Source organism: Mustela erminea, chromosome 16, assembly GCF_009829155.1.
Source record: "Mustela erminea isolate mMusErm1 chromosome 16, mMusErm1.Pri, whole genome shotgun sequence".
Taxonomy (NCBI): Eukaryota; Metazoa; Chordata; class Mammalia; order Carnivora; family Mustelidae; genus Mustela; species Mustela erminea.
In genome coordinates, this window is record NC_045629.1 from 68,006,089 (window position 1) to 68,014,860 (window position 8,772).

An 8,772-nucleotide genomic window follows, 5' to 3' on the forward strand; every position below is an offset into this window, starting at 1 on the left:
GTCATTATTAGTCACAACCACATTTTTCTAGGCACTGTGCTAAGTGCTGGGGATACAAAAATAAAGTGGGTCACCTGTGTCTTACACATCTCACATTGTCGCAAGGGAGACAGCATCTAAACCAATAATAATTGTGACCCAATTAGGTAAGAGCTGGGCCAAAGAAATGTATACAGTTCTTACTGACATGTAATGGAGCAAAAGGTTTCATTGCACCTTGGGAAGAAGAGAAGTCTTCCTGGGGTGATATTTGGAACAGTCTTTCAATGACTAGATGTTTGCCAGTTGGAGAAGGGGAAGGGCATCCCAAGTTGAAGGAGCAACATGGCACCTTGAAAGGACACAGAGTGCTCATGAAGCTGTGAGGAGCCACAGCCACTGGAATGGAGAGGACGTGGAAAAACAGAATAGCAGGTGAAGCTTAAGAGGCCAAGTGTCTTTTGTGAGGAGGACCAAGTCTGCCACCTAGCCCTTCCGGTGTGATCTTATAAGCAATGGGCAACTATGTTGAGGTTTCCAGGCAGAAGAACGAGATCAGGATCTTGGCATTAGAATGGAACACAGATGAGAGGCGGAGCAAGACGGAGGGTGGAGAGACCATGTAGGAGGAGTGATGTCTCATGAGCATGTCTCACCTGCATTTTTGTAATAATGTAGGTGAGACATAGTAAGAACCTGAACAAGGGCACTGACAGTGGGCATAGAAAAGAAACTAAGGATGGGAGAGACCACTCAGAAGAAAAATCCATAGGACTCAGGAATGTGCTGGGCTGGATATGGGGTGAGAAGGTGAGGGAGTCATTCACCATCAGCCTACTAAACTCACACACCTATAGGTTGCTGAAGCAGAGCTTAAAAATGTTTTAACAAGTGAGGGCTCAAGTCTAGGGCAGCTCAACAGTTACCTTGGAGCATAGCTTCTTTGACTCTGATGAACACTTGAGCATTTCTTGGTCATCATGTTAACAGTAAAGCAAATACCATTCACTACCCTTAGAAAAGACTATCCAACCATGTATCTATAATGCAAGTACAATATTGCTATTAATGATTATGCAATGTGTGTGCTGCAGGGGATGTGAAACAAAGAATAGAAGACCTAGCCTAGGGAAAGATCTACTTCCTGGAGGCACTCATCCATGAGTACATTTTCAAAGGAGAGAAATGGGCACTCCAAGAGCAAAGAAATGCCTGAGCTGAGCAGGTGAGCAGGAAAGCATTTCTCAAGTGTGTTCTGAGAGCCCCTCATCCTGTGAGATGCTCTAGAACAAAAGGACCCATGGTCAAAAACAACCTAGAGATGCCACCTCCAATTCCAGCATGTCTCCTTGGGCATTCACAACATACTAAAGATCCTGAGAAACTCTGCAGTTAAAAATAATTTGTCTAGGGGCAAATTATTAAATAAAGTAATTTTTAAATTATTAAAATAATTTGTCTAGTGGCTCACTCGATGAAGGGTCCAACTCTTGGTTTTGGGATCAGGTCAGGATCTCACGGTTGTGGGATCGAGCCCCACATTAGGCTCCATGCTCGGTGCCGAGCCTGCCTGAGATTGTCGTTCCCTCCCTCTCTGTTCCTTACCCTCCACCCCACACAAATACACTCTCTCTCTCTCTCAAAATAATATAAATAAAGTCTTTAAAAAATTATTTGTCCAGTGAAAAAAGCAAGTCAGTGTTTACATGGGGCAGGTTGAGGGGCTAGGAAAGGGCACAAGGAAACATTTGGGTGGTAACGGACATGTTCTATACCATGACTGAGATGGTAGATTACACGGATGTATATCAATGTCAAACTCATTGACCTGTACACATAAAATGCATACATTTTGCTATATATTTTGTGTGCAAATTATACCTCATTTAACTTGAATAAAAACTATAATATCCTGTTGGGTTGGTTTGTTTCTTTCACTTTGGAAAACTTTTTAATTATTTTCATTAATATTCCCTCAAAAGGCCTATTTCTTTGAACACCATCTGGAGAAACACCAGTGTGTTAGTTTCCTATGGCTGCTGTTACAAATTACCACAAACATGGTGGTTTAAAACAACATAAATTGATTATCTCACAGTTCTAGAGGTCACAAGTCTGAAATGGGTCTCACTGGACTAAAATCACCGTATTCCCAGGGCTGTGTTGGTTCCAGAGGCGCCAGGGAGAGAAGGATCTGGTTCCTTGCCTTTTACAGCTTCCAGAAGCTTCCTGCATTCCCTGCCTCAGGGCCCCTCTTAGCTTCATCTTCAAAGTCAGGGACCACATCACTCCAACCACTAAGTTCCCTAGCTCTCCTTCTCTGACTTCTGTCTCCCTCTCTCACTCACGAGGACTCTTGTGATCACCATGGGCCCCTCATCATTCAGGATTATGTTTTCACCTCAAACTACTTAATCGGGTCACATCCACAAAGTTCCTCACAGGTTCCAGGTACTGGGACATCTCCGACGGAGGCAGGTGGAGGAAGACATTATTCTGCTCAGCACAACAAGTTTTTAGTGTAAAATCAGAGGAGTGAATAATGAGCCTGGAAATGAAGGCTGAGGCCAGCTCAGGCTAAAGGATTTGGTAAGTAACAGGCAGCACTTCTTTACCATTAAATGGGTATATATATGTGTTTTGAAACACGAAAGCTATTCATTGGGTATAAAATTTTTTTTCATCAGATCCCCGGCCACCCAGTCTCCCTCTCTGGGAGTAACAAAAATGGACATGTTCTTATACATTATTCCAGAAGTGATCCATACCTACCTAATTCTTTTACACAAAGAGTAGAGTAGTATAAAAATTGTCCCAGTAACTTCCTAATTGCCCCTTGAGAATATAAGTTGGATATCATACCAGAGCAGAACAAAGAGAGTTTCTTTAAAAAAAAAAAAAAAAAAAGTTGATTTATTAATTTCTTTCAGTAATCTCAAATGCACAACCCCGAGATCAAGAGTCACATGCTCCACTGACTGAGCCAGCCAAGTGACCCCAAAGACAGCTTCTTTATTCATTTCAAATGGATAGATAGCATTTAATTGTATAGACCAGTGATTCTCAACACACTTGTTCATTAGAAGGGCCTGGGGAGATTCTGAAAGAACAATTGGAACAGGAGTTCCTGTTATCTGTTCTCTGCAATAAACCACCTCAGAAGTTAAGAAGTATAAAACAATGACCATTTTATTATGCTCACAGTTTGGAGGGCCAAGAATTCTGGTAGAGCACCATGGGGATAGCTTTTCTCTGTTCCATAGTGACTGGGAGTAGTGGGGTGGTCTGGATGGCTGGGGGATGGTAGGAATGGTTTGATTGGAGCCATGGGTCTGGGGCCTTGAGTCTGACATCAGCAGGAAACCTCAGTTACTGCCCACATCATATTTGCAGAAGCCGAAATATGCAAAAAAAGCTTCCTGGCTCACATGCCTAGTGCCTGGGCTGGGGCTGAATAAAACGCACTCGCTCTCTCTCTCTCTCTTTCCCCCCAGCCTACCCCCTTTCATGCAGCTAACCTGGGCCTCCTCACAATATGGTAGCCTCAGCATAGTCAGACTCCTTACATAGCAGTGGGCTCATCCCAGAGCTTGAGTTCCGAGAGGCCAATGCAGGAGCTACAAAGCTTCTTATAACTTAGCCTTGGTGGTCTCAGGCTATCTACTTGATCTCCTTCTATTGGTCAGGCAAGTCCCTAAACAAGAGACTATGCCTATTTAAGAGAAGGGGAATGAGACTCTACTTCTCAATAGGAGAAGTAGCAGAGAATTTGCGATCATCCTAATACACCACACCCAGGTGACCTGAATGTGCAACCAGGCTTAAAAACCACAGTTACGAATGTATCAGACCTTATTAACCTGACTGAGGAGTGTGCAGACGGGCACAGCTAGGGAGCCAGCCCTCGGTATGCGGGGCGGGCGTCATTTCGCACATGGGCAAATATGTCTGGGATAAATTGCTGGAGGTGAAACTGGTGTGGATTAAGGACACCAGGCTGGTCCAGTCGGTAGAGCATGTGATTCTTGAACTCAGGATCATGAGTTCAAGCCCCACAATTGGGGGTAGAGATCACTAAAGAAAGGGGGGAGAAAAAAAAAGAAATTGGTGTGGATTAAAGATGAGGCATTGGAAGTGTTTTGTTTTGGGTGGGGGGATTTCCATCTTTCTTGTTATTCTCAAAATTTGGTAGTACTAAAGTCCAAGAGGTATTGGACTGGGTTGGCCCTTGTATGGGCTCAAGTGCTTAGGAGGATGCAGAATTGAGTCCCCAGGAATATGAAAGCATTGTATCCAAAGGACAGCAGTAGCTACTGTGCCAAGTTCAAGAGCCCTTATACATGGCAGGGCTTTGGCTCCAGGTCTTGGGGAGGAACAAGGGGTGATAACTGCCTTGAGACAACTGAGCAAAAGAAGAGCCGGTGCAGAAGGGTCTGGTGGGAGAAACAGGGAAGGTGAAGGAAAGGGATCTTCCTGTCCTTTCTCCTATGACTGAAGGGCAGAGGCGTGTGACCCAAAGTAGGTAGGAGCTACTAGATCCCATTAGAGAGAGGCCAGACCACTCTAGGGCAGGTTAACTGGCTTTGGCAGGCAGCGGAATAGTGGTCATAAGAAGGGAGACAAACTGTTCCAATTTGTGGGTAGCTTGTTTCCCGGCCTCTAGTACTTCCTCCTGGTTGACCTTCTTGGTGTCATAATCCAGGACGACTTTGTTAGCGATGAGGGAGAAGCCAAAGACTCGAAGTCCACAGTGCCTTGCCAGCTTCGACTGCTGGTACCTGTGTTCATGCCAACAGCATCTGCCCCCGGCTCCGCAGCAGCCAACGCGCTGCCACAGGCTCGAAGGTGAGGCCTGCCCCCATCACCAGGTGCCTTCCTTTCGCTCCCTCTGCTCCCCCATCTGTTTCCAGGCACTGTGTGCCTTCTGCCTCATAAGCATCAGACATGGCAGGGACACGAACTCCAAACCTTTCAAGCCTTGGGCCCTCTAAGAGGGTTCAAACCACTGAAGCCAGTTAGGTTGACCTGACCACAGATCAGCATGGTATCTCCAACCTCAAACTCGGGGTCGAGTCCTCCCCCAGCAATGGTGACCACTAGGGTGTCCACACCCATAAGGAAGAACAACCTCACTGGGAATGTCACCTTCAAGATCGAGTAGGCTTCGTGCGTGGGAAACCTGTCCTGCACCATCACACAGGCTCTGCCATTCGGGAGCCCAAACACCAGCCGACCAGCAGCACTCGGCACTGTATTTTGGGGAAAGTTTGGTATCTCACTGTAGACAAAGCTTTGGGCCTCAGTTAATTTATCAGCCAGATTTCCTAGCCCAGAACCACAGAGGACCGCCACTTGAGGTCTGTGCTGGGTGGGGCGCAGAAGCCATTTGCTAGTGTTTTCATCATCATACGTAAATTCATTCTCCGAGGGGCGCTACCGCCACTGCTCTCTCAAAAAGCTTGTCCTTCGCCTCTGGGACCCGGTCCCCTGAGCTGCACCACACTATGCTGAGCCCTACTTCCCGGGAGCCGTGTGCACAGTCCTGTCCTGGAAGTTTGTGAGTAATAAAGTGACACAAGCAAGTCTGAACTTGAGAAAATCCAGTTGTCTGCACTGCCCAGGATGGAGCAGAGGGAGACAAGAATTGCAGACAGAGACCAGACTGATGGTGGTCAGACTATCTGGGGGGTAGATCATAAGGTAGAAGTGTAGCTAGAAAAGGACAGGTGAGTCAGAGCACCAAAATGCTTGGATTCTTGTTCCAGGTGCTGGAAGACAGAGGCTGACGAGGTGATCAGCTTGGTGGAGGGATGACAGGCCCTGGAGGGCTCATGGCCAGTTTCTTAGAAGAGGTAGGACTTGAGATGGAGCGCGCAGGGTGAGAAAAGCTTGAACAGGCAGCAAGGAAAAGGCAAGACAATCTTCCCACCAGCATTTCATGTGTTACAAGACATGAAGGAAACTTCTCCTTGTTTTTAAATAAAGATTTTACTTATTTATGAGAGAGAAAGAGAGTTCATATACATGGAGGGGACAGGGGAAAGGCAGGAGAAGGGGGAGGGGAGGGGCAGAAGTAGAGTCCACCCTGAGCAAGAAGCCCAATGCAGGGGTTGATCCTAGGACCCTGGGATCATAACCTGAGCTGAAGGCAGACTCTTAACCGACTGAGCCACCCAGGCACCCTGGAAGCTTCTCTTTGATACAGAACATGCACCTCAGGCACTTAGGGCTTAGTCAGCGCCTGTCACACGGCAAATACTCAAAACTATGATGCATTATTCTCAGTAACAGCAAGTAATGCCTATTAAAAGCTTAACAAATTGGGACCTGACTTTGGACGGCAACAATCAATGTTCTCGTTATTTCTAAACAGATCTATGCGGAATGGGAAAAGCTTAGGCTCTTCAACCATTGGCCCAATCTGAAACAGACAGTGGTTTGTTTCTTCATTCTGTCTTAGAACCTTCATCAGCTTCCCTTCCTTCCAAGGGAGAATCAGCGGGAACTGACCAGCTGAACAGAGAGTCCCTAGAGTCCCATTCCTGTCCCACCATCATGCTCTCAGCCTGGTACTCATCTCCTTGTCATCTTGTAAAACTTGATCCCAGGAGCTGATTTTCTGTGGGATGCGTTAACAAAGAAAAGATCCCAGAGGAAGTACAGAAAGGGTCTCACTGTAAGTGCTGGAAAGATCTTATCTGAAGACGTGTTCCAATTCTGGGTGGCCTGGGGCCATGAAAAGAAGTAGCATCTGAATAGTATCCTATGATATGGTTAACCCTAGTGATCCTTTTGTTCTCGGCTTAAAAAATCCTTCCTCCAGGAGTTCCTGATGGCCCTGAAACTGTTTAAGTGCCCCCACATGTGCTTTCTTATACTCAGAATCTCCCTCATCATAGAAATTATGACACTTTTGTTATTCTTATGTATGTGTCTCCCTTACATATATATAGACGATCTCTTATAAACAAGCTCTTGTTTGTATGTCTCTGCAGTGGAGATACCCCAAAGTGACCCCCAGTGGCTTCCACTTCTTTTTGCCCATGCCTTGGTATAATCCCCTGCCCTTGATTATAGTAGGACCTGTGACTTCATGCTAATCGATAGAATATAGCAAGGTGAATGGAGGTCACCCCCAGGGTGATGCTGGATTACATAACCCTCTTTCAGCAGACTGGAGCAGGAGACTTTGCATTCTGACTTGATGAAGTAACTGGTCGTGTTGAAGAAGCCCATATGGCCAGGGAACTACAAGAGGCCTCTAGCTGCCATGGGTAGCTTCTATGGGCTTCTAGAAATGGTGCCCAGGAAAGAAAAGTCAAGAAAAGAGTGGGGGCTGGGGGTGCAGGGAGCTGATGTTCTGTAGCCTGATGGAATCCAGCTGACAGCCAGCCAAAACCAAGGCCTACAGTCTTACCATGGTAAGAAATCAAACTCCTCCAGCAAGCTCAATGAGCTCGGAGGCAGATTTTTTTCTCAGCCAAGCTTCCAGAACAGCAGACATCTTGAATGCAACCTTGTAAGACCCCAAGGCAGAAGCCAGCTAGGCTGCACACAGACCCCTGACCCACAGAAAGTGTGATAGAAAAATGTATATTGCTTAAAACTTCTAAATTTGTGGTAATTTGTTATAGCAACAGAAAATAAATACATGTCCTCGATAGACAAGGAGCTCTGCGTAGGCAGCAACCAATGCATAGGGCACCCCCCATTGTACCTCCAGCACCTCCCACGATGCTCAACAAAGATGTGTTGAATGAATGTACATCATCCCTACAATACTTGCAAACACTCCATAAGAAGGAGTATTTTTACTCGAATTTTATTAAGACTGAGAGACGGTAAATGACATATCCAAGATTCACACTGAGAGAGAAGAGACAGGAGTTGAACTAGCATCTCAGATCAAATGGCAAGCTTGTTCACTAACATCAGAGCTGCAGGAACAGTGCAGGCTTTCCGTCTTGGCAGAGCCAGTGGAAGCTTACACAAATTATGGTCCCTAGCCCACGCTCGTAGCAGACATCACTAATAAATCCCTGTATGCTTTCAGGCTGCCTCCATTGCAAACCCTCTCAACTCAGCATTTCGGTAGCCACAAGCAATTGATCAGAGCTGGCCCAGGAGAGGAAACCTATTTATCATCTGGGCCCTGAGCGCCGAGTTCTATCTGTATCTCCGTGCAACTGGATTTGGGATCCCTTCCTAGGAACGTATAGGGAATGATATGAAGGAAAAGAAAGTCGGGGCATAGATAGAAGTGGTACCCAGGAGAGAAAAGTCAAGAAAAGAGATGGGGGTACCGGGGTGCAGGGAGACCATGTTTCTAGAACCTTCCTTGCAGAGGTAAATGCCTTACAACACTTCCAGGCAGGAAATTCCACTAACGATGCACACTACAGCTGGGTTTTCTCATGGCTGGCTTCCCCAAGTCAGCTGATGGTGTCTTCCTTGCACAGTGATCAGATTCAGCAATTAGAATCCTTTCTTAATTATCATCATGGTCAGGCCCTCCCAGCCGATGACCCCACCAGGGAAGCAATGCATTGAACATGGGCCGTGGCTGATATTTTTGTTGTTTTGACAATTAAGGTGCTCTGTTTGCCCGAGGGGTTACAGTTTTGATATTTTAGACATTAATCCGCAGGAAGGAAAGCTAACTGTTCAAACAAGGAATACCTAAGGCTGCCATAAATGTGACAGAGACTTGAAGTAAGAAAACAGATTGAAAAGTAAAGCAAACAGTCAGTGAATTAGTCGTTTGGTTTTTACTTTATCTGTTAATAAATGGAT

General features: G+C 46.0%; 1 pseudogene; it reads right to left on the bottom strand.

Moving 5' to 3' along the window:
• Positions 1-4,552: 4,552 nt before the first annotated feature.
• Positions 4,553-7,215, bottom strand: LOC116574972 (annotated as a pseudogene).
• Positions 7,216-8,772: the final 1,557 nt, after the last annotated feature.